The sequence below is a fragment of the Erinaceus europaeus genome, chromosome 1 (genome assembly GCF_950295315.1).
Source record: "Erinaceus europaeus chromosome 1, mEriEur2.1, whole genome shotgun sequence".
In the NCBI taxonomy this organism is placed as follows: domain Eukaryota; kingdom Metazoa; phylum Chordata; class Mammalia; order Eulipotyphla; family Erinaceidae; genus Erinaceus; species Erinaceus europaeus.
In genome coordinates this window covers 104,394,023-104,419,896 of record NC_080162.1, presented here as the reverse complement: position 1 = coordinate 104,419,896, position 25,874 = coordinate 104,394,023, and the positions used below count along the sequence as shown (strand labels likewise).

General features: G+C 42.2%; 1 protein-coding gene across 2 annotated transcripts in view; it reads right to left on the bottom strand.

Moving 5' to 3' along the window:
- The window catches only part of PLCE1 (phospholipase C epsilon 1), a 447,646-nt gene extending 424,464 nt beyond the window's left edge, over window positions 1-23,182 (bottom strand). For both annotated transcript variants that reach the window (XM_060192220.1, XM_007535620.3), the window contains exon 1: window positions 23,000-23,182. The gene's annotated coding sequence lies outside the window, so the exon portion shown is untranslated. The remainder of the gene's footprint in view (window positions 1-22,999) is intronic.
- Window positions 23,183-25,874: the final 2,692 nt, after the last annotated feature.

Here is a 25,874-nt window from a genome sequence, read left to right as displayed (position 1 = left end):
GAGTACCTTGGTCACAATGAGAGAGAGAGAGAGAGAAAGATAGAGAAAGAGAGAGAGAGAGAAAGAAGGAGAGAAGAAGGGGGAGGAGGAGAAAGAAAAGAGGATGCATTCACTTATTACTTGTGTGATTAAAAAACAGGGGGCTGGGAGGTGGCACACTCAATTGAGAATACACATTACCATGCACAAGGACCCAGGTTCAAGCCTATAGTCCCCACCAGCAGGGGGGGAAGCTTCACAAGCAATGGAGCTGTGCTGCACGTGTCTCTCTTTCTCTCTCCAGAGCTCTCTCCCCCTCCCCTCTCAATTTCTTTCTTGTCTCTATTCAATAAATATTTTAAAAAATAAAGCATAATATTTAAAAACCTGAAATTATTAAATGTTCTATATTTTTCCATTCTATAGAACTTAGTGAGAAAAGGAGCCTGAGGAAGGCAGTAAGACTAGTTCCCACTCGGGTAAGGGTTTATTTATCCTGCTTATCTCAAGTTAGAGCCACTCCTTGGCCACCCTTCCCCTCCCACCCATAGCTTCAACTATCACCTCTATGTGGAAGACTCCCAAATGCCTCTTTCCAGACCTAGACTCTCCCACAAGTTACAGTCCCGATTTTCCAACATTTTGTTTATATTCACTAGAGCCAACAGTGCAGACAAAACCATATCCTATCTTCCTTTCTCTCTTTAATCCAGTTCTGCTTAATTACTGTCTTCGTATTAACTGGCACCTCCTTTTCACCAGGTAACAGAATGGAAATTTCCCAGTCTTCTCTAGCCCTAAAAGTGTCTGACCAAGGGAGTCGGGCTGTAGCACAGTGGGCTAAGCGCAGGTGGCGCAAAGCACAAGGACAGGCATAAGGATCCCGGTTCGAACCCCAGCTCCCCACCTGCAGGGGAGTCGCTTCACAGGCGGTGAAGCAGGTCTGCAGGTGTCTATCTTTCTCTCCCCCTCTCTGTCTTCCCCTCCCTCTCTCCATTTCTCTCTGTCCTATCCAACAACGACAACAACAATAATAACTACAACAATAAAACAACAAGGGCAACAAAAGGGAATAAATTTTTTTAAAAAAGTGTCTGACCAGTTGTCATACTCTGATGATTTTTTTCTTCTGTTTGACAGATGCCACCTCAACTCAGATGCTTTTTTCTATCATCGAGGCTAATGCAGTCACCTTCTAAATAGTCTCCTTACCCCTGGCTGCTTTGACCTACCTAACAGATGTCTGGCTTTCCACTGTTGAAGACTCAACATTGTAGCCTATGAAAGTCATTTTGAAATAATCTTCCATTCTATCACCTGTCATATTAGTCATCTCCACAGCTTTGAGATATCTGCAATGTTTGGGGGAGGGGGTTGCTATGACTTTGTCAAAGGAACTGGCAAAAATGTTAATCTGGGCTGAGCTAAAATCAAGATACTACACTACCGATTGCTTTCCAAGATAATTCAGATAACATCACTGGAGGAAAGAAAGACAATAGTGTCAGATGCTTTTAATATACCATTTCACTTATATCTTATAATGATTCCCAGTAGGACATATTTGTATGCTAATTTTAATTGTTTAGTAATTAATTTAAGATTGTGCTAGAGATTGAACCCAGAGTCTGGGGCATGTACTCCACCACTGAGTGTCCTCTTTACCTAAAATTAATGTTTTTTTTTTCCCTCCAGGTTATCACTGGGGTTCAAACTAGAATTGTTATGCCTATCCTTGCACTGCTTCATGCCATGTGTGCTTAACCTGCTACGCTACTGCCTGGCCCCCAAATTAATATTACTATGAGACAGAGAAGGTGGGAGGCAAAGGAAGAGATAAAGCAGTGCTCCATTATCCATGGAGTTCCGTTCAACATCTCTGTCCTTGGTGATTTCCTGTGGTGCTGGACATCAAATACAGAGCCTCACACATGAAATACATGCATTGTACCTCTACTTAGTCACCTCCCCAGCCCTGGTATTCCAATTTCAGGTTTAGAACTGACATTCAGACTGAAAAGCTTCACAATGTTTAGGTAGTTGAGTTTTAATTTGAATTCATGTCTGCTGATTTCAGAGTTTTTCCACTACTTGGTTGGAACCTTTTATGAAACCCCCACAAGGTAAAGCACAAACCTCGGTTTTTTTGTTTTGTTTTGTTTTGTTTTTTGCCTTCAGGGTAAGTGCTGGGGCTTGGTGCCAGTACTACTGCTCTTGGCAGCCATTTTTTCCTTTTTATTGGATAGGACAGAAAGAAATTGAGAGGGGAGGGGGGGGATAGGGAGAGAGAAAGACAATTGCAGACCCACTTCACTGCTTGTGAAGCAACCCCTCTTGTGAACCCAGATCCTTATGTGGGTCCCTGCACTTTGTTCTATATGTGCTTAACCTGGTGTGCCACCATCCGACCCCCTAGCACAAACCTCATAATCTGCATTAAGGACCTTCCACAGTCTCACCCCAACCCTACTTTTGTGACAGCAGACACAACACCATATGTCAAACACAGTAATAATATAATAATTACCTTGTTTCATTTATTCCTCAGCATAAGTCTATGCGGTGGACATTATAATTATGTTCACTTTACAGACTCCGAAAAAGTAATAGTCATACTAAAAACAGTTTAAACTCTAAATCAAAGTTATTTTTTAAAAAGAAGTGTTTTAATTTTAATATTCATTAAAATATGAAAAAAACTATATTGCTTAAACAATGGTTATCCAAGTAGCAAAAGAGTAGCAAAATTATCTAAATTACCATCTGCCTGACTACAGAGAGATAATGAGGAGGCAGAATGGACAGGAAGTTCAGTTCATATATGCAATCAGTATGTACTTATGAAGCACCTGTGTCCAGGGCAGCACTGCATGGAGTGAACACTGGTGAAAATCTCTGTCCCGGGCTTCATGGAATATATTCTATATGGGAAAGACAGAGTGAAACAGAAGGAAACAGAATATAAAGTACTGACAGCAGATCCAGGCAGTGGCGCACCTGCTTAAACACATGTTATAGTGCACAAGGACCAGGGTTCAAGCCCCCAGTCCCCACCTGTGGGGGGGGAAGCTTCAAGAGTGGTAAAGCAGTGCTGCAGGTGTCTCTTTTTCTCTCTATCTCCCCCTTCCCTCTCGATTTCTGACAGTCTCTATCCAGTAAATAAATAAATAAAGATAATAAATAAAAAAATAAACAGCAGCTATCAAGAACAATGAACCCACCTTCTCTGACCCATCTTGGACAGAGCTAGAAGGAATTATGTTAAGTGAACTAAGTCAGAAAGATAAAGATGAGTATGGGATGATCCCACTCATCAACAGAAGCTGACTAAGAAGATCTGAAAGGGAAACTAAAAGCAGGACCTGATCAAATTGTAAGTAGGGCACCAAAGTAAAAACCCAGTGGTAAGGGGTAGGCATGTAGCTTTCTGGGCCAGTGGGGGGTGGGAGTGGGCGGGAGGGATGGGTCACAGTCCTTTGGTGGTGGGAATGGTGTTTATGTACACTCCTAGCAAAATGTAGATATATAAATCAGTAGCTAATTAATATGAGAGGGGGAAATCAATTGTATGTCTCAAAGTTTCTCAAAAGACAAACTGAATCTTTTTAATATATAGGCTATGTATTTGATATGCGGACTCTCTCAAAAGCCTAGACCAAGTAGATTAGAAGCATCCAATAGCACAGCTATATACAAGATACTGGGTACTGTCCAGCAAACCATAACAAAGGGACTTTTCAAAGTTAACCCAATTAACAAATAATGTGATGATAATATTAACTATTGATTGTCTTTTTGAACCCTAAGACAGCAGGAACCTCACATCTTCACTATAGAGCCCCTACTTCCCCCAGTCCAGGAACCCTTGGATAGGGCCCACTTTCCCGTATGCATCTCCCAATCCAAACCAAATAACATTGCATCTGCCGATCACAACCTTACCAAAGCAACGATTGCTACCTCAACATGCTTCACCTCAGAATGTATCCAGAGACTTCACGTGTGGAATGACAACCCTTCAGCTTCATTACTCGGGTGAGACCTTTCCTTTAATAGTACACTCTAATTTCATCTCAGGTAGTTCACTTTCCAACAAAGTCCCATAACCTAGATATACACCAGTTTCTGTGAGAGAGAGCTTATGTGCACACGTATCCATAAACTACTGCAAAATATATACCTGAAAGCAGGACTACACTAGAGTTTGCAGTGAGTACCTCCCTAACACTTCCTCTCCACTATTCCAAGCTTGGGATCCATGATTGCTCAACAAATTGTTTGGCTTCATATGTTAACTCTCTTTTCAGTCACCAGGTTCCAGATGCCACCAGGATGCTGGCTAGGCTTCCCTGGATTGAAGACCCCACCAATGTGTCCTGGAACTCAGCTTCCCCAGAGTCACACCCTACTAGGGAAAGAGAGAGGCAGACTGGGGGTATGGACCGACCAGTCAACGCCCATGTTCAGCGAGGAAGCAATTACAGAAGCCAGACCTTCTACCTTCTGCAACCCTCAACGACCCTGGGTCCATGGTCCCAGAGGGATAGAGAATGGGAAAGCTACCATGGGAGGGGGTGGGTTATGGGGATTGGGTGTTGAGAATTGTGTGGAGTTGTACCCCTTCTACCTTATGCTTTTGTTCACTAATCCTTTCTTAAATAAAAAATTAAAAAAATAAAATAAAATAAAAAAAATTAAAAAAGTGCTGAGAACAAATTGAGACATATCTTGACCTCCTCCCTCCTAAATGTTAATACTTATGAGTTACAATAAGGAAATTGTTAACTATGTAAGTTTCACCCAGGGCTTTCTGAAAAGCAGTTTGTGGCATCTAGCAATCCATGCAGTTGTTTGTTCATCCCCTGGGCAGTCCCAGGGAATCACTTATCAGCTGCATGCTACCACCCCTTAGGAACAAAGTGCTGACTCACCTCAGAGAGCCACAAGGAAATCACTGCTACTGAGTGGCCTCCCTTGTGCTCTCACCTCTCCTCCCTTCTAGTGTAAACCCTAGTAAACCTTGTCTGAGAACACCCTGACCTCTTTTCATTTCTACTGCCTGAAATCTGATAACACCAGTACTAAGGAACCATGGATCCAGAATTGCTTGGGAGACTAAGGTTTCTGGCCTTGGCAAGCAGGCCAATCAAGGTTCTATCGGTGGTGTTGGGGAACGCTGGGGATATAGTTCACAAAAGGCCGGCTTCAGTTTCAGAGGTGAATTTGAGGGTTTGTCACATAGGATAAGCAGATCTAGACCTTAGGGATAAACAAGGGAACTTTGAAAAAAGTTGAAAGTCATCCCAAGCAAAGGTGAATGCAACTCATGTTTGAAGGGCAAACAAGAAAAGATAAAGACCTCACAAGAGACCATACCCAGATCACCTAAAGCTCTCCTGAGATAAGTCTTCTAAAAATCCCTTATATCTTCTCAAGCAGGACTACCTTTCTATCCTTTCCATCAAGTCACACCTTGTCTTCCTCTGTGCCAGAAACTCCAGACCAGAGCTCCCTCTCCTGGGCTTAAGCCATTTAACAGCTGAACAGAGAGCCTCAGCTGTTTCTTGGTAAAGATAATGAATTTTTTCAGGTATTTCTTCCCAGGTTACACTAACAGGATGGAAAAGATCCTTGACAGCAAATACTGGATATAAAATTAGGAACACAGTAAATATCTTCTTTACAGAACCAAACAGTAGTACTCAAAATGTCAAAAAGTAAAGTCATGCCATAAGTCAAGAGGAAAACATTCTGTGAACGAGTTACTCCAGGCAAACCTGAATGCTTTCCTCAATACAACAGTAGCCAATGTCCTGGGCAAACCCCCAAGTTTTTCATGGAGCCTCCTCACTGAATAGATCTGGTCACAAGGTGAGCATTGCTGCCTCTCCTTGTGCATTCTAATCTACTCTTTGGAATGTGCTGCCTTCAGCTCCAGTAACCTATGATTCCAGAATTCTTCAAATTGAAAAGACATTTCTTCAGAAAGGAAAAACAAGGGTGAATATGTTCTACTTGAGAAAATGCCAAGTAGCAGCAATAGACACTTCTTTCCCAAGAATCAAATTAGTTTTAACCAAGCCTCTTCAAAATACTGTCAAATATTACAACTTATATGTAATTTTTCATTTATGCATTTTTATACTTTCAAATAAATGTCTAAAATAACTGAATGGGGGGGTGCTTAGTAGCTTTTATTTTCCACAAATGACAAAAATTGTCAGGTTCTTACTGGTATTGTCATCTGGCTCAGGTAAGCTCAGATGGGCTGTAACCATGGGTTTCTTGCTCCCCCCAAATTCCATCAGCCTAGAAACAGGCTGGGAGTATGGATTGAACTGCCAACACCCATGTTCGGCGGAGAAGCAATTACAAAAGGGAGACCCCCCCTCCTTCCTGAGTCCATGATCCCAGAAAGATAAAGAATAGGAAAGCTATCAAGGGAGGGAATAGGATATGGTACTCTGGTGGCGGGGATTGTGTGAAATTGTACCTCTCGTATCCTATGGTCTTGTTAATATTTTATAGTTTTTATTTAACAAATAAATTAAAAAAACTTTAATAAAAATATATCAGTAAAAATAATGTCACTTCAAAAAAAAAGTTCTATAAGCCAATATAATTCCTGATATACAAGAGAAACACAAAATGACTGCAGAGTGGAGCTTATTTTTGTGTGGTTTCATTTTTTTCTATAGAACACTGCTCAACTTTGGTTTATGGTGCTACCAGGGATTTAAACCAGGGATTTAGGCCTTGGAGCCTCAGACATGAAAGTCTCTTGTATAACCACTATGTTATCACCCTGGCCCAGAATTTTTTTTTTTAGCCATTTACTTTTTTTGTTAAGCTATTTACATAAACGAAGATTTCACACTGAATCTGACCACTGTTTCAACATTAAGGATGTGACACAAATTTTGGCCTTCAAGTTTGCTATCCTTAAAATCTAACATTCCACCACTCCAGAAAAGCAAATTCAAGTTCAGCTTTTGCATTATAGTAGATAAAGCCTCACCGTCTAATAACAGAGTTCCAATTTTGCCTATCTTTGAGGAATACAACTAGAGACAACTAAAAAGAAGTAAGAGATCTCAAAAAAGAGATTAAGAGATACTGAAAACAACAACAGAGACCTATGGGATGACTTCAAAAGAAATAATATACACATTATTGGCTTACCAGAGGAAGAAAGAGAGGGAGGGAAGAAAGCATTCTTCAGGCCATAGTAGTTGAGAACTTCTCTAGTCAAGACAACATCAAAGACATAAAGATTCAAGAAGCCCAAAGAGTCCCAAACAGAATTAACTCAGACTTAAAGACACCAAGACACATCCTATTTAGAATGGAAAGGAATAAGGATAGAGAAAGGATCCTGAAGGCTACAAGAGAAAAACAAAGTCACCTACAGAGGAAAACCCATAAGATTAGCAGCAGACTTCTCCACACAAACACTACAGGCCAGAAGAGAATGGCAAGATATCTATCGAGTGCTCAATGAGAACACTCATTGAAAAGCAAGAGTTGAAAGAATCAACCATCACCAAGCCTGCCCTAAAATAAGTTCTGAAAGGTCTCCTATAAACAGTCAGACCACCATAAATATGCCATTTATCAGAACACTCTAAAATCTAAAAGAATGGTGTTAAAATATCTTCAACTTATGATATCAATAAATGTCAATTTATTGAATGAAATTGAACCACTACATTTCACCAAATACAAAAGTAAATTCAAGTGGATCAAGGATTTGGATGTGAGACCAGAAACTATCAGATACTTAGAGGAAAATATTGGCAGAAACTCTTTTCCACATAAATTTTAAAGACATCTTCAATGAAACAAATCCAATTACAAAGAAGATTGAGGCAAGTATAAACCTATGGGACTACATCAAATTAAAAAGTTTCTGCACAGCAAAAGAGACTACTACCCAAACCAAGAGACCCCTCACAGAATGGGAGAAGATCTTTACATGCCATACATCAGACAAGAGTTTAAAAGCAAAATATATAAAGAGCTTGCCAAACTCAACAACAAAATAGCAAATGATCCAACCCAAAAATGGGGAGAGGACATGGACAGAATATTCACCACAGAGGAGATCCAAAAGGCTGAGAAACACATGAAAAAATGCTCCAAGTCTTTGATTGTCAAAGAAATGCAAATAAATACAACAATGAGATATCACTTCACTCCTGTGCGAATATCATACATCAGAAAAGGTAAGAGCAGCAAATGCTGGAGAGGGTGTGGGGTCAAAGGAACCCTCCTACACTGCTGGTGGGAATGCAAATTGGTCCAACCTCTGTGGAGAACAGTCTAGAGAACTCTCAGAAGGCTAGAAATGGACCTGCCCTATGATCCTGCAATTCCTCTCCTGGGGATATATCCTAAGGAACCCAACACACCAATCCAAAAATATTTGTGTTTACCTATGTTCATAGTAGCACAATTTATAATAACCAAAACCTGGAAGTAACCCAGGTGTCCAACAACAGATGAGTGAGTTGTGGTATATATACACAATGGAATACTACTCAGCTATCAAAAATGGTGATTTCACCGTTTTCAGCCCATCTTGGATGGAGCTTGAAGAAATCATGTTAAGTGAAATAATTCAGAAACAGAAGGATGAATATGGGATGATCTCACTCTCAGGCAGAAGTAGAAAAACAAGATCAGAAGAGAAAATACAAGTAGAACCTGAACTGGAGTTGGTGTATTGCACCAAAGTGAAAGACTCTGGGGTGGGTGGGGGGAGAGTACAGGTCCTGGAAAAGGATGACAAAGGTTCTAGTATTATGTAATACACTATGAAATGAAGGGTTAAACACAGTCTGTTTACTAGTGATGAACAGAGTTGGGGGGGGCGGTTATATTGTGTATATATATATATATATATATATATACATCAGATTGAGCGCTTATATTACAATGTGCATGGACCAGGGTTTAAGCCCCTGGTCCCCACCTGCAGGGGGATATCTTTGCAAATGGTGAAGTAGGGCTGCAGGTGTCTCTGTCTCTCTCCCTCTTCATCCCTTCTCTCTCAATTTTTGGCTGTCTCCAATAAATAAAGGCAATATAAACAAATTTTTAAGTTAGGGGAGAAATCAAGTTATGAAACAAAGAAGAGTGATTTCAATTTAGGAAAAATTAAAAAAAATAAAGAATGGGGACCCCTAGAAAGTTGTGTATTAAGTATTAATAATCATTCTAGATGACAGATGTGCATGCAACTTTAGGCTTTTCTTTACTGAGCTTTTTTTCTCAAATTATCAAAATTTTGCTTGTATTATTTTGTAATCAGGAAAAATGCCTGAAGAAAAACAGCATCAAATTACAATAGGAAATACTTATTAAAATATAATAAAAAGATGCTACTTTCTTAAGTCATTAAAAACAGACAAAATAATGAAAAAGCACGCTGATTTTTCCCGTTTTACCTATTTACAGTTATCAAAGTAATGTATATATACTTTTTTTTGCTGTTGTTTTTGTACAGAGCAGGGGCTTACTACATGCATAATGTCACCACTCCTAGGTCAGGTTTTTCAGAGGGAGAAAGATATATATAGAGGGGGGGAGGAGGGAGAAAGAGAGAGAGAGAGCATTGCAAGCAATTATCACAGTCAGAACTACTCTCAGAACCATTCCGCTCCCATGTAGTGCTGAGAGGTCAAATCTAGGCGATGTACAGATATGGCTATAGAACATGGCCGGTGAGCTACCTTTCTTTTTTTAATTTAATTTAATTTTTATATTGATTTATTTTCCCTTTTGTTGCCCTTGTTGTTTTTCATTGTTGTTGTGGTTATTATTGTTCTTACTGATGTTGTCATTGTTAGGACAGAGAGAAATGGAGAGAGGAGGGGAAGACAGAGAGGGGGAGAGAAAGACACCTGCAGACCTGCTTCACCGCCTGTGAAGGACTCCCCTGCAGGTGAGGAGCCAGGGGCTCAAACCGGGATCCTTAAGCTGGTCCTTTTGCTTTCAGCCACGTGTGATTAACCAGCTGCGCTACCATGTGACTCTCTACTACCTTTCTTTTAAAAAAAAAAAACAAAACTTTTTTTGATTACCTTTATTTATTGGATAGAGAGAGCCATAAATTGAGAGGGTAGGAAAGATAGAAAGGGAGAAATAGAGATACCTGCAGCACTCGAACCTGGGACCTTGCACATTGTAGTGTGTGCGCTCAGCCAGATGTGCCACTCCCAGTCCTCCTGTGAGCTCTTTCTCTTTCCTTCTCCTTTTCCCTCTCCCTCTCCCTCTCCCTCTCCCTCTCCCTCTCCCTCTCCCTCTCCCTCTCCCTCTCCCTCTCCCTCTCCCTCTCCCTCTCCCTCTCCCTCTCCCTCTCCCCCCCTCTCCTTCTCCCTCTCCCTCTCCCTCTCCCTCTCTCTCTCTCTCTCTCTCTCTCTCTCTCCCCCCTCCAGGGTTATTGCTGGGGCTCAATGTCTGCACTACGAATACAATGCTCCTGGCGTTGCCCTTGTAGCCATTGATGTCATTGTTGTTGGATAGGAAAGAGAGAAATCAAGAGAGGAGGGGAGACAGAGAGGGGAAGAGAAAGACAGACAAATGCAGACCTGCTTCACTACTTGTGAAGCGACTCCCCTGCGGTGGGGAGCCGCGGCTCGAACTGGGATCCTTACACCAGTCCTAGAGCTTCATGCCAGGTGCGCTTAACCTGCAGCACTACCGCCCAACCCCCAGTCTCAGTTAAAAAAAAAAAAAATCTGACTGCAGCCTAGAATGTTACAAGATATGACCATAGACTGAAAGTTCAGACCAACAGGGATGCAAAAGTTACACAGGCTGAATATGAATAGAAATGAGCCATAGGTCAGATCGATGGGGTTTACAGTTGCCAGTATTTATATAATTTTCCCATGTTTGGTAGCTACTCTCTGCCCTGATCCAGCTTTCTAGTGCTATTTTCAACTCTGACACCATCTCCCATTTGGTCCACCTGCATATTAACTGTTGGGCCCACACAAAAATTAGTAGTCGGTAGTACAGCGGGTTAAGTGCACGTGGCCCAAGAGCAAGGATCGGGGTAAGGATCCCGGTTCTAGGCCCCGGCTTCCCCACCTGCAGGGGCGTCGCTTCACGCGGTGAAGCAGGTCTGCAGATGTCTTTCTCTCCCCCTCTCTGTCTTCCCCTCCTCTCTCCATTTCTCTCTGTCCTATCCAACAATGACGACATCAATAATAACTACAACAATAAAACAACAAGGACAACAAAAGGGACTAAATAAATAAATATTAATTTTTTTTAATTAGTAGTCATGGGCCCCTTGGAATATACCTAAAATAGAATTCCTAGCTTCTTCCAACATGAAGACCCCAAATCTCATCTGTTATATTCTTACCTTTTAGTTACTGATTAGTAAACAATTTGTTCTGCTTTATATCTTAATGCTTTTCAACCAACAAGTTGCAGATGCTACCATGATGCCAATCTGACTTCCCTGGGCAGATGACCTCACCAATATGTCCTGGAACCCCACCTCTCCAGAGCCCTGCCCCATTAGAGAAAGACAGAAACAGGCTGGGGGTATGGCTTGACCTGCGAATATCCATGTCCAGTAGAGAAGCAATTATAGAAGACGGACCTTCCACCATCATTATGGAGTATAGACCATAATGTTACTAGGTACATACTCCCAGGGGGATAAATAATAGGAAAGTTTCCTATGGAGGAGATGGTATGTGGAACTCTGGTGGTGTGAATTTTATGGAACTGTACCCTTCTTATCCCACAACCTTGTCGATCACTATTAAATCACTAACAAAAGAAATCTAGTACACCATTAGTAAAAATACAAATGGGGGGGGGGCAGTTGGTGGTGCACTTGGTTAAGTGCACACCTTACAGTGCTCAAGGACGCAGGTTCAAGTCACTGGTCCCCACCTGCAGGGGGAAAGCTTCACAAACAGTTAAACAGGGCTGCAGGTGTCTCTCTGTCTCTCTCCCTCTCTATCTCAACCCCTTCTTCCCTAGCGATTTCTGGCTGTCTCTATCCAATAAATAATTTTAAAAATACAAGTTTGCACAATTTTTAACAAATGTTTATTTTTTAATATGACAGGAGAGAAACTGACATGGGGAGGGAAGGAGAGAGGGAGAAAGGGGGCAAATAGAGACACCTGCAGCACTGCTTCACCACTTGCGAAACTTGCCTCTTGCATGTGGGGGTCAGGGCTTGAGCCTGGGTCTTTGTGCATACTTCCAGCCCCAATGCAACTTTATAGAGAGTGTTTGCCAATATTTAGAAAAATTATACACTTTGACCAGCTAATTCCACTTCTGAGAATCTGTACAAAAATAAAAAAGAATAATAATACCTGAGCTGGGGAACAGTGCTTAGTACTTGCATGTAAGAGATCCTAGATTCAGTACTTGTCACCACCATCTGCCAAAGCTGAGTAGTGCTGTAGTCTGTGTCGCTCATGAAATTAAATAGTTTTTAAATTATAACAAATAAATAGAAAAAAAATCACAGATCAGTAACTAAACACCCAACAATACGGGAATAGTTATTCCTTAAGGAGATCACATTATATAATCAGCTCAAATAATTTAAAATAAGGTTTGAAAACACCAAAGAATGTGAGTATACCTTAATGAAAGAATGTCAAGCACTAGGTCCAGGACCGAAAGTTGTATATTACATATTTATCATATGGTCTCAATTTTGTTTGAAGCAAACAAAAGTCCCAATTCTGCTAGGTAGCTTTGGATATTCAACTTAAAAGGAAGGAGGTGAAACTTGCTTAATTTTCATTATTGGATGCTACAGCATTTAATAATAATAATTTAAAAATGACAACAGATGCATAAAGTCTATAATAATAAAACAGAATATTTGGTGTTAAAAAGGTTTCTGAATAGACTTCCTTCTGTTTTTCTTAAGTACTGTCTCCTAAATAAGTGCCTTACTTTAGACCTGACTGCTTAGATAGTGAGAATTCATTAGCAATATGCAACATGTCCAGAAATAAGCATACACCCTTCTCCTCTGTAACGAATTTGATCTGGGCTTGCCTGCTTAAGTTGGAAACACACTTCACCTGTTGTCAGCCATCCCATGACTTGGCACTAGGAGAGTCTGGCCCCATTCTCAGTCAGCAAAGGACAATGAAAAACCTAGATCCAAAATATGTCAAGGCCAAACATGCAAGGCTCTCTGAATGCTATGTTGAATGGCTCTCAACAAGAGAGTTCACTCCTGGAGTTCTCTCTTTTCTCGGCATGATTTGACAAGTTCTTGCCTTACTTTCTTAGAGTCAAATAATAACTAAACACATTTATCTCACTGCTGGCCCAAGTTTTACCAATCCTGCCCACTGTGAATTTTAAAACCATGCCAAACCTCAAGCACAATATTCCAGGCAGAGTTGGGGAGTAACCAGTCCGCTGAGTGGCTGAGAAATAAATCTGCTCAGACCCCAACAGTTAACAAAACTGCAGGAGGGATGAGCACACACTCTGTCATGTCATCCAAATTCATTCTGCCTTGGAGGGAGAAAAAGGAGCACAATTTCATACCAAAAGTATTTCATTTCTGTGAGGTTTATCCACTACTCTGAGAATGAAGAATATCTCAGTTCTTTCAGGCAAGCATTTTGTAGAGGAAAATATATTCATCAGTGAAATCTGAGTTCGTATTGTTAATAACAACAAATGAATTGAAACTTCTTTTTTAGAAATGACAGTAACATGAACCACCTCCAGTGATATCCAAATTAAACTGTGTTATACGATATTTTAATCCCAGATGTATATAGTATGCACTCAGTCACATGTGTTTTTCCCAATGATTTCTTTTCCATTCCCCGGATTTTCCATACTCAGTGATATTATATAGCTTAAACCTAAAATGAAGTAATCAAAACAGAGCTTTTCCTTGCTTCTGCCTCTTCCTTAATTCTGAACATAGCACTCTTAATGTTTTATTAACATAATGTAGCCATCGCTACAAAGCAATAAAAATATAGACATTCTGACCTTAATTGCTATACCTTTGGACTCACTATACATATAATCAGTCTCTCTGAAGGAGATAGCTGTAGTAATTTTACAAATGGAGCACAAGTCATTGGAATCAGCACCTAACAGATAACTTCACAGCCGCAGCAATGCCTCCACTAATTAAATAACGACCCTGACTAGTGCTTTCTGTCCAACAAACCTGTCAGGGTTACTCACCTTGTTTATATTTGTTTTGTATCCCAGACTTATGCCCTAAGCTTAGAGAAGAAAGGATTCTGGAGTATTTAGTCTGTATTACAGACCTAATATGTTGGACCAGAAGCAGGGTGGAAACTGGAGTTTTAGTCTGCCCCATCTCTCCTTCTACCCCCTACAACTGGCAGGCAGAGGAGGCGTGAAGGTGTCTTATAATCCTACCTCCCCACAGCCCTGCCCCACTAGGGAAAGACAGAAACAGGCTGGGAGTATGGGTCAACTTGCCAACACCCATGTCCAGTGGAGAAGCAATTACCTTCTACATCACCTTCTACATCCCATAATGATCCTGGGTCCATACTCCCAGCAGGAAAAAGAATAGGAAAGCTTCCAATGGAGAGGATGGGATGCAGAATTCTGGTGGTGGGAATTGTGTACAATTGTACCCTTCTTATCTTACAGTCTTGTCAATCATTATTAAATCAATAAATTTTTTTTTAAAAAAGTAAAGGAAGAGAAATGTCCTGAAAGCAGCCAGAGCCCTCCTTCCCTGCAGAAGGCAGTGAAGACTCAGTGACTGCAAAGAGGCTGCTGCTGTACTCATGATAAGCACTCCAGGTCACAGCGCCTGGGGCCAGGGGTGGTGGGTATTTTGGTAGCAACTGAGCAAATCAAAAGGAGTAACAGAAAAGACTACCAGCATTACAGGAAAGCAAAAAAAAAAAAAAAAAAAAAGGGGGCAAAGCTATATATATATTTTTTTTTTCTTCAGGGTTATTATTGCTGGGGCTCTATGCCTGCACTATGAATCCACTGCTCTGGTGGCCATATTTTCATTTTTTTTTTATAGGACAGAGAGAAATTGAGAGGGGAGGGGGAGGAAGAGAGAGAGAGAGAGAGAGAGAGAGAGATACCTGCAGACCAGCTTCACTGCTTGTGAAGTGATCCCCTTGCAGGTAGGGAACCGGAATCCTTACCCTGGTCCTTACACTTTGCGTCATGTGTGCTTAACGTGCTGCACTACCACCGGACCTCCCTCTTCTTTTTATTTTTAAATAAAAATGCTATTCCATTGGGAGAATCAGGAAGATTTAAAAAAAAATGATCGTACAGCAAAATTCCTTTGAAACTAATTAATTTATTCTAGTGAGGAATATACAAAGAGAAATGGGGGGTGAGACCAGAATACTGAATTATCTCATGTAGTAGTACCCCTTACTACTAATACCCCTTCCATTATGTAGATGAAGATGTTTTGGTTTCAATAGGCCAAGTATATTACATAAGATCATATAAATTGTCAATTGGTGAAACCAGGTCATAATAAACTGAAGTAACCAGGTTCCAGATCCTAAAATTATAAAGTGATAATAAAGGAAATACAATTATATTTCTTGTACATCCAGGTCTTTAAGCTAAAGAGCACATATACGTCACTTTAATTTTAGAATCAGTTCTCAAACTCCACTGTCTTTGTTACTGCAGCAACAAATCCTTCCTTCATGCATAATCTAACCTAACCTCAGTAAATCGAATGAATAAAAACAGGGCTACTCAGAAGCAGGGTGAAGGGCTGGGATACAGAGCCCCTTCTAATCCCAATAGATACTCCAAGCACACCTGGAACGCTGTTTGAAAACCACTGAATCAAACTAGTATTGTTCTGAATTATATGCTTGAGAAACAAAAGGACAGCTAGGAAACCAATATTCAGCTAAATGAAAGGCAAACGGCAAAAAAATGCCCAGCAGTCACAGAAGATCTCACAAACTGCGCTGGCATGAACCACCTCAACACTGAGCATTTGAAGGGCCAAATAGAGGTGGAATTTGGGGCTGGGGCAGAGTCAGGAATGAGGCAGATCTAATAAACAGACAGAGGTGGGAAGCAGAGCCAGCAGGGCACCAGGGCCAGCGGTCTGTGGTGAGTGAGCAAAGCTGCTGAAGGAACAGAGGTGGGAACACGAGAGGGAGGCCAGGACAGGAACTGCTCCTGGAGCCAATGGACTCCAGCTTCAAGCTGTCCACGGATACTCCGGGAGAGAGCCACAGCAAAAACTTACTAAGGACTTCAGTAAACCACTGGGGAAGAGAGGAAGCAAAAGCAACTTCATCACCTTCCTTCTTGCCCATTTCAATACTGCATTCTCCTGACATACAGTAAAATATCACTCAGTGACTGACAGTGTCAAACTTAGCAAACACAAATGCCCATGCCTGAGACTAGTGTTAGTTAAGAGTCTTAGATGGCTTAGATTCACATTCCAGCTCAGTAACCTTGAGCAAGTGACTGGAACTCCCAGTGCCTCAGTTTCCTCCTCTGTGATGTACAGAGAATACAAATACCCATCTCAGAAGGTTGTAAGAATGACAGGTCAGTACACATAACAGCCCTCAGAATAGTACCTAGCAAACTTTGTACTAAATGCTGGCTTTTCTCATTATCGGATGCCAGCAGTCTCTATTTCTCTCCAGACTGGTTTTTTTCTTTTTCTCTTTCCTTTTTCACTTCCATATTGCTTTAGTTTCCTAGTGCTGCTGTGACGAATGACCACAAATTTAGTGATTTAAACAATACAAATGTGTTGTCTTATAGTTCAGGGAGTTAGAAGTCTAAAATGAGTTGGTAATGCTTTATGCTTTCTGGAGGTTCTAGGGAAGAATCTGTTTTCCTGCCGTTTCCAGCTTCTGGAAGAGGCCTGTATTCCTTGGCTGGTGGTCACATTTGTGCATTGCCCAACATGCTCTTACAGACTGGTCCTCTTGCCTCCCTCATATATGGACCGTTGTTATTAGACTAGACCCACCCAGATTATCCCGGATAATCTCTACATGTCAAAATCATTTTAATTGCATCAGTAAAGTCCTTTTTGCTATGCAAAAAGGGTAAATTTACAGGTTTTAGGGGTTAACTCCTGGATATCTTTGAGAGGCCGTTTGTATTATTCAGCCTGCCACACATGCCACTTCAAACCTTAAAAGTGCAGAGTGGCAAAATTTAGCTGAGCCCAATATAGATACAGTCCTCTCTGAAATTTTGTGTGAGCTGAGTAAAAACTATTTGATTTCACCTCATAAAAAAAAAAAAAAAGAAAGAAAGAAAAGAAAAAGTGCCAATTTTTTTGTTTGGAGTGACAAGCCAGAGCTTGATGCAGGATAGCACAGTGGGCAAGGAAATGAACTCTTGAGGAAGTCTGCTCATACTGAATATTGACTTCAGCATTTTTTTACTGTGATATTATGAAATTTACTGAACCTTTTTATTGCTCAGTTTTCCCATCTTCAAAATAGGCATAACAGTGGAGATCTACTCTCCCTTACCCAAAAATCTGAGAAACCAACTATGATTCAGAAGTTTTGGCTTTTGTACTGGTAAGACAGTTTATTTGCTACATGCTACAAAATATTTTCAATGGGAACCAGAGCAAACATGCCCATTGTTTCTGGAACTATTCTGAATGAATAATTCTTACTGGGTGAGAAAAATAAAGACTACAGTTATCTTAAGTAAGCTCAGACCATGTTTTGTAGTCAAAACCACAGTTTTCAGAGCTTATTACTATTTTTTGTTTTATCTTGAAGTTACAAGTAAGGGAACTGTTGGCACCTAATGGTCAATGTTGTAAGGATTAAATGATTTAATATACAGATATATATAAAAATAATGCATATATATATATATATATATATATGCATTTAGAATACTTGTGTTGAGTCCAGGGATTCCCACACAGACATGATAGGCATAGACCTCAAATAGATCCCCTCTTATCCTATGGTCTTGTCAGTTTTTTCACTCCATAAATAAAATTTTTTTTAAAAAATGAGCCTGAGTTCTGTACCCTAGAGCAGAGAAGTGGTTGGTCAAAGGCAAAGTAAAACTTTGATATCATTTTTTTCTTGACTATTGCCCACCTCACCACTACCCACCAACTCTTCTTTTCTAAAAAATTACTGATTTAATATTGATTTGCCAAATTATAGGATAGCAAGGGTACAACTTTGAGCCATTCCAACACCAGAGTTCTGCATCCCCACTGTCTCATTTAAGCAATGGTAGCTCTCCTGAGATTGCAGGTATGGGTTAACTATTATTTCTTTATTAAAATTTTTGGTTATTTATTATTGGATAGAGATGGAGAAATTGAGAGTGGAGGTGAGGGGACATAGAGAGGAAGAGAGACATCTGCAGCCCTGCTTTACCACTCATGAAGCTTTCCCCCTGCAGGTGGGGACCAGGGGCTTGAACCTGGGTCTTGGACTACTATAATGTGAGCACTTAAAACTATTATTTCTACAACTATCTGTGTATATTTGTATATATTTGTCCCACACACACACCTTTTTTAAGGTCTCATCTTCTCTTCCTTTCCAATCACACATACACATATTCTGACATCCAAATGTCCCTCCCTTTTTTCTCCTTTCTCTCTAATTCATGATGGAGTTGGAGTTCAGAGTCCTCTGGTCATCCCATCAGCTCTTCTTATGGGGATCCCTCATACCTGGCCAACATATTTCCGTAAGCCTCCATTAAAACCTTGTAGTCCTGGGAGTCAGGCGGTAGCATAGCAGGTTAAGCGCATGTGGCTCAAAGAGCAAGGACTAGCTTAAGGATCCTGGTTTGAGCCCCCGGCTCCCTACCTGCAGGGGAGTCGCTTCACAGGCAGAGAAGCAGGTCTGCAGGTGTCTATCTTTCTCTCCCCCTCTCTGTCTTCCTCTCCTCTCTCCATTTCCCTCTGTTCTATCTAACAACGATGACATCAATAACAATAATAACTACAACAATAAAAAAAACAAGGATAACAAAAGGGAAAATAAATAAATATAATTTAAAAATTTAAAAAAAAAACGTATGTGGATAAAAAAAAAAAAAAAAAAAACCTTGCAGTCCTTCCCCAGGGTTATCACCACCATGCTATCACCACCTGCCTTCCCTTTTTTTTCCCCTTGCCTCCAGGGTTATTGCTGGGGCTCAGTACCTGCTGCACTACGAGTCCACTGCTCCTGAAGGTTCTTTCTTCCCTTTGTTTGTTGCCCTTGCTGTTTATCGTAATTGTTATTATTGTTGTTGTGTTATTGCTGTCATTGTTGTTGGATAGGGCAGAGAGTAATCGAGAGAGGACAGGAAGACAGAGAGGGAGAGAGAAAGATAGACACCTGCAGACCTGCTTCACCGCCTGTGAAGCGACCCCCCCCCCCCCGCAGGTGGGAGAGCTGGGTGCTTGAACCAGGATCCTTACACTTTCCCTTTTCCCAACCAAATTCCCACTGCCAAAGGTCTCAGTCCAATCTCAGTAGAAAGCAACTTAATCAAGCAAATTCACACACTAAGCTATCCCTGCCTTTTCTGGTTTCTTCACTGATTCTTGGGCACCTAGAAGAACAAAACTGGCATATTTCCCTGCACGCCTCCCCCCATCCCGTGAGCTGAAGTACCCCAGGAAGACAGAGAAGGCACCCACACTGAAGCAGGTAGTTTCTTATACTGACTACTTGCCACCCACATGTGTGGAAGGAAAACTACTAACATGTAACTATGGAGAGAACAGTCTGACAGCAAAAAGACCTTCTGTCTCCCAGGCATAGGAAAAATTCCCTGGTCTCTCCATTAGAAAACTGAGGCAACCAGGAGTATGGATCAACCTGCCAACACCCATGTTCTGTTACAGAAGACAGACCTTCCACCTTCTGCACCCCATAGTGATTCTGTGTCCATACTCCCAGAGATAAACAATAGGAAAGTTTCCAGTGGAGGTGGTGGGATATGGAACTCTGGTGGTGGGAAATGTGTGAATTTTAGCCCCCTTAACCTATGGTTTTGTTGCTATTTTCTACTTTTTATTTTATAAGTAAATTTTAAAAATTTAAATAAAACTGAGCCAATGTGCATAGTTCCCTTCAATCTGTCTTTATTCACTTAAAAGTTTGCGGGTAACAAACTGCACATCAAAGGAATTTTTAAAGTATAGATAACAAAAGCCCAGAGAAGGCTGTAACTAAGAATGACTGCAAATAGAGAAAGAAAGCCAACTACCTTCACTGGAATCTAGCCTCACCAAAGCCCACTCAAGCATGGAATTTTTAATGACACAGGTCAACCTTGGAGCACATCCAAGGGGCTTATGTTACTAGAATGATTGGAAGAACGTCCCTTCAGCTCAGTCTCACCTCCTACTTGATCCCAAGATGATGATTAGGCTAGGCTCCTGACTGTAATAAGAAAAGTTCCTGTGTGGGGCTGGAAGTGGAGGACAACGTAAATGGCAAATGTTACCCCTTCCTCTGAATCCTCCTGATCCTCTCTCCTTCTCCACAGTAGTCTTAATATTTAATATAGGACCCAAATAATTTCCACAGAGTCTTCCAGGTGCAAGTATTGTGCAAAGAAAGGCCCTCGCAGATGCTTCAGCAGGAAAAATGAGACATGTATGTAAATAATTCTCACAGAATGCAAAGAAGAGAAAGGCCTTTTTTTTGTCTCCTAGGTAAAATGCTTGGGAACCCAGAATAGGGGAATGACAACTATTTGTGTTGAGGTATCACTGACAGTCTCACAACAGTAGCAACTCAGCAGCAGCAACAAGTTCAGTCTGAAGGATGGTTAGAATTGAGAATGAAGAAAATTGAGGAGGAAGAGTCATCAGTAAAAAGAAAGGATATTCCAAGTGACAGCCATTCATCAGAAAGCATTTGCTAAAGACATGGCTGCAATAGCATGAAGAGAGAATGTATACCTCCTCCCTCTGCCAATTACAATTGTACAGACATCTAAGTCCCTTAGAAATGGGCTCTCCCAAATATGGGGAAAGTGTATAAATATTACTAGGTTCATGAGTAGTCAACAATTTGTTCTGCTTTTTATCATAACTCTTTTTCAGCCACCAGGTTCCAGATGCTACCATGATGCCAACCAGACTTCCCTGGGCAGACAACCCCACCAATGTGTCCTGGAGCCCTGCTTCCCTGGAGTCCCGTCCCACTAGGGAAAGAGAGACGCAGGCTGGGAGTATGGATCCACCTGCCAAGGCCCATGTTCAGCGGGGAAGCAATTACAGAAGCCAGACCTTCCACAATGACCCACAATGACCTCGGGTCCATACTCCCAGAGGGTTAAAGAATAGGAAAGCTATCAGGGGAGGGGATGGGGATACAGAGTTCTGGTGGTGTGAACTGTGTGGAAATGTACCCCTCTTATCCTATGGTCTTGTCAATATTTCCATCTTATAAATTTAAAAAATGCACTCTCAAAAGTTCTTTCCCTCTTCTTGGACACTGCTGTGACATTCTGCCAATGGCCTCACCCACTACTTTCCCCAGGGTTCCTGTACGAAACATATGGAGAGCTGGGGAGTCAGCACAATGGTTATGCAAACAAAGCTTTTGTGCCTGGATCTATGAAGTCTCAGGTTCAATTCCTAGCACCACTATAATCCAGAGCTGAGCAAAGCTCTGGTCATTTTGCATATTTTTCTCACTGTATCTCTCACTCATGATTATGCAGAGACTCTCATGCCTGAGGCTCTGAAGTCCCAGGTTCAATCCCCCACACCACCATAAACCAGAGCTAAGCTGTGCTCTGGTTGAGAGAGGGAGTGGGAGAGGGAGAAAGAGAGAGAGAGAGAGAGAGAGAGAGAGAGAGAGAGAGAGAAGGAGAAGGAGGAGAAGAAGGAGAAGGAGAAGGAGAAAAAGAAGAAGATAGTGTTAACACTGGGTGGAGGTAGATAGCATAATGGTTATGTAAAGAGACTCTAATGCCTGAGGTTCCAAAGTCCCAGGTTCTCCCTCCTTCAATAAAATAAAATAAAATAAAATATATTTAAAAGAAAAAGCGGAAACACAGAAGTCTAAATGCATCTAAGTGATTGAAGGGCTAATTTTGTAGAGTGCCAGTAAAACTTAAATTCAGTGAATCCTACTTAAAACATTTATTCAGAGAGAGCACTGTTTGAAATGATGCCAATAAAGTCGTTACACGACGAAATGTTTCTGATACAGAATAATTGAGTCAGTTGAACAAAACTGAGTTTCACGACTTCAAGATCAGGCAAAGGGTGTGGGGTGGGGTGGGGGTGGGGGTGGGGGTGGGGGTGGAGGGGAGACCATACACGTATACTAAGCATTTAGCACTAGACAGGTCAGAGGTCTTCCCGCTCTCACATTATTACCACACCACAGGGCTTGAAGGAAAAAAAGGTGAAAGAAGAAGAAGAAAAAGTCATAGTTCTAATTAGCAGTTACAGCTAAAGCATGTCCAATATTAATATTGTATTTTCTAAGACTTGAGGCAGATAAATAGATGCCCAGGAACAAGTTTTTTGAACACCTTCCTTGAAACACTGCAGCTAGGTACCACCACAACAGAGACGGACAGGCAGGCACACACACACACACACACACACACACACACACACACACACACACACACACACGCGTGCTCCTCTTTTACTTTGCGTTTTTGTCCAGGAACTTTTTTTTTTTTTTCTGAACACCTTCTTTGAAACACTGCTGCCAGGACCACAACACAGTCAGACAGACAGACAGACACGCCTTTTGTACTTTTCGTCTTTGTACCGGCCACCGCCATACCATGCACGTAGAGTGAAGCGGAGGGATGAAGACACCATTTGGCTGGAGTTCTCTGGCGCTGGCGCGACCGCTGCCTCAGTTCCCCGCCCCCCACACACACACCTGAGTGGCGGGGTGGGGATGGGGTGCTGAGGGGTCCGCCCTTCCGCCAGGTTCGCAGCGGGACCGGCTGCTGCAAGGCGCGAAGATGTCAAGTTCCCGTCTCCCCTCCCGCAAAGCCTCAGGTCCCTCCTCACCTTGCCGCTCCGGGTCGGTGCTGCCAGGAGTCCCCCCGAGTGCAATGTCCCTGAGGGACGCGCCAGTCGCGAGTCGTGCCGAGTGTCCCGCTACCGTGTATCAGCGGCAAGGTGGGTGCCAGAACTGCACACACACACAAAGAGAAAAAAAACTGCCAGGTGCCAGGGATCCAGAGAGAGCCCCCGCCCGGGGTGTGTGTGTGTGTGTGCCGCCAGGGTGTGTGTGTGTGTGTGTGTGTGTGTGTGTGTGTGTGTGTGGTGTGTGTGTGTGTGTGTTGTGTGTGTGTGTGTGTGTGTGTGGTGTGTGTGTGTGTTGTGTGTGTGTGTGTGTGTGTGTGTGCCGCCAGGGTGTGTGTGTGTGTGTGTGTGTGTGTGTGTGTGTGTGTGTGTGTGTGTGTGTGTGTGTGTGTGTGTGTGTGTGTGTGTGTGTGTGTGTGTGTGTGTGTGTGTGTGTGTGTGTGTGTGTGTGTGTGTGTGTGTGTGTGTGTGTGTGTGTGTGTGTGTGTGTCGCCCGCCGCTCAGGCTCCGCGAGCCCGCCGGGGTCTGCGGCTCCCGCCCGGCCGGCGTTCCCGGTGCGCCCGCGCGGGCGGGCGCTGCTCCCTAGTTCTGCGCCGCCGCCGGGCTCCGCGCGCTGCCTGGACGAGGCGCGGGCCGCAGCGGGGCCCCCGCCCTGGGCTGGGCTTTCCCAGAACTCGCCCGCTCGGGTGAGAGGCCGCGAGCGCCTCCGCGGGCCGCCGGGTGGCCTTTGAGCGAGGCGGAGCGGCCTGAAGCGGACCCGCCCCGGCCCGGGGCAGCACGGACCAGGCCGCCGCCCCCAACTTGGGGAGTGTGTGGAGAGACCCTCGCCGGGCCTTGGCCGCTGTTGGTGGAGTCACACCCTGCACCTAAGGCCTCGGGATTTAGTCTCACACCTACCCAACTGGGAGGGGACCATCCCTGGTGGAACGAATAGTTTATTTGACTAAGATAATTCCAGAGAATGGAGGTACCAAGTGTCAAGTCCCTTTGGGTCATGCATTCATCTAACCAATATTTATTGAGCATTATAATGTGTCCAGAGTTGTGCTAGACTCTTAGGGATACTCCTTTTGCCGCCGCTGCTGCTTCTGGCCATCCAGGTCTGCAGACTCCAAATCCCTTTAATATCTGAAGCAAACATTGGAGGTGGTTTGCTAGAAATGCTCTGCGTTTTCCTTAATTTTTCTGGCAAATAGGGTTTTTTTTTTATAAGCACTTGGCAGTTAGGAGACCCGTGACTCTGGAGAAATTGAAATTTCACCTTCTTATCCCGCCCCCAAGTCTGTGCATCTTCCTTCTTTACCTTTTCTTATGTACAAAAGACACTTCCATAGGTATCACCCCTCGTTCAGTCAGGGCCAAGTCCTGTGGCTTATATTCCTCACCATCTGCCCTGTATAGAACCAAATCCCACAGCCATATTCGTCTACAGCTTTAATCTGCGCAGGGACCTTCCTTTGGTTCTCTAGTCCCTTCTATAGTAACTGTCCTCCTTTGATCCTCCTGAGAACAGGAGAGATTGAAGCAAAAATGCACGGGAGGGTATTCAAAGAATTCTGCCTATAAGAAAAACCTGCAAATAAATAAATAAATAAATAAAAAGGAGGAGACGGAGCAGTGGGAGGAGATATGCTAACTTGCTTCTTAAACTATTTTTCCACTCCTAAGATTTTAATGAAAATCAACATTATCTCTCTACTAGAGAGTTGATTTTTGAGAGGTCTATGGAGAGGGCTTTTGGAAAACTGTCATTAAGAGCTTGGAATTTTAGCACAGGAGCAAGATGATGTGATCATTTACTGTACTCCCTGATCATGCACTATCCTGGGCAGGTGTACAGAGGAGCTAGGAGAAAAAGGAACTTCATCAGATAGCAAGTAAGCTATTTATTTGATGTGCAATTTTATATTGTGGTCTTATTTTTATTTAATGAATCTGGCAATATCCACCATCGTCAGTTACTCGCCACCCCAAAAGGCTTATTGGTTTGTTTGTTTAATTAGGAAGAGAGGAATTAGCTTGCTACAAATTGGTGGATGCAAAAGTAGTTAACATTGAATACTCCAAATGAATCATTGTCATTCATAACCAAAGCAAGTCTAGGTCTGTTAACCAGAAAAGTTATGAGTGTTATAATCACCCTCACTTCATCCCTGGAAAAGGACACCTTTCCACAATCTATTCAAAGAAAGTAGGTTCAGATCACTGTCCTTTGCTTGCCCCCTTGCTCCCTCCTTAAGTGAGACTGGAGGGAGCCCTGTCCTTGAAGCTGCCTCACCGCATTGGAATGTCTGAGCTAACAGTGCTTCCAAAGGGCTCATTGCTTCTCTGAACAGCACTGCCCAGACTTTCTGGAGATTTTAATTCACTCCCCAACCTCGCCAACAGTTGCATACAAGGTGCCTTTTTTACACCCTGCACTCTGTGCAGTGAAACACACAGACCATCTCAGGGGAACAATGGATCCATTCAAGACTTTTTCAGAAGTGCAGCATATAACCTCCATGCTGTGCATTGCTGCCAACCATTATCTGAAAGGAGAAAGACTGTCAGATAAAGGGCCTTGAATTAGGGGAGCGCTGGACAATTTCCACAGAAAAATTCCGCTTCAATAGCTAAATGATGTATCTTTGTATACAAGACCATTTATCGTAATAAAAAATAACTGCAAATATAAAAGTTCTCCCCAAATAATACTGTAGCAACTTCATTTAAATGCAGTGCATCTATGTTTAAAATTTCAGAAGAAAATACATATCTCTTTTGAGTTTGTTATAATAGTTCTCCTCTTGATAGAAATTGAAAGAAATAAGTGATAAATGTTGGGAAAAGGGTCACAAATAATGTAAATAAATCG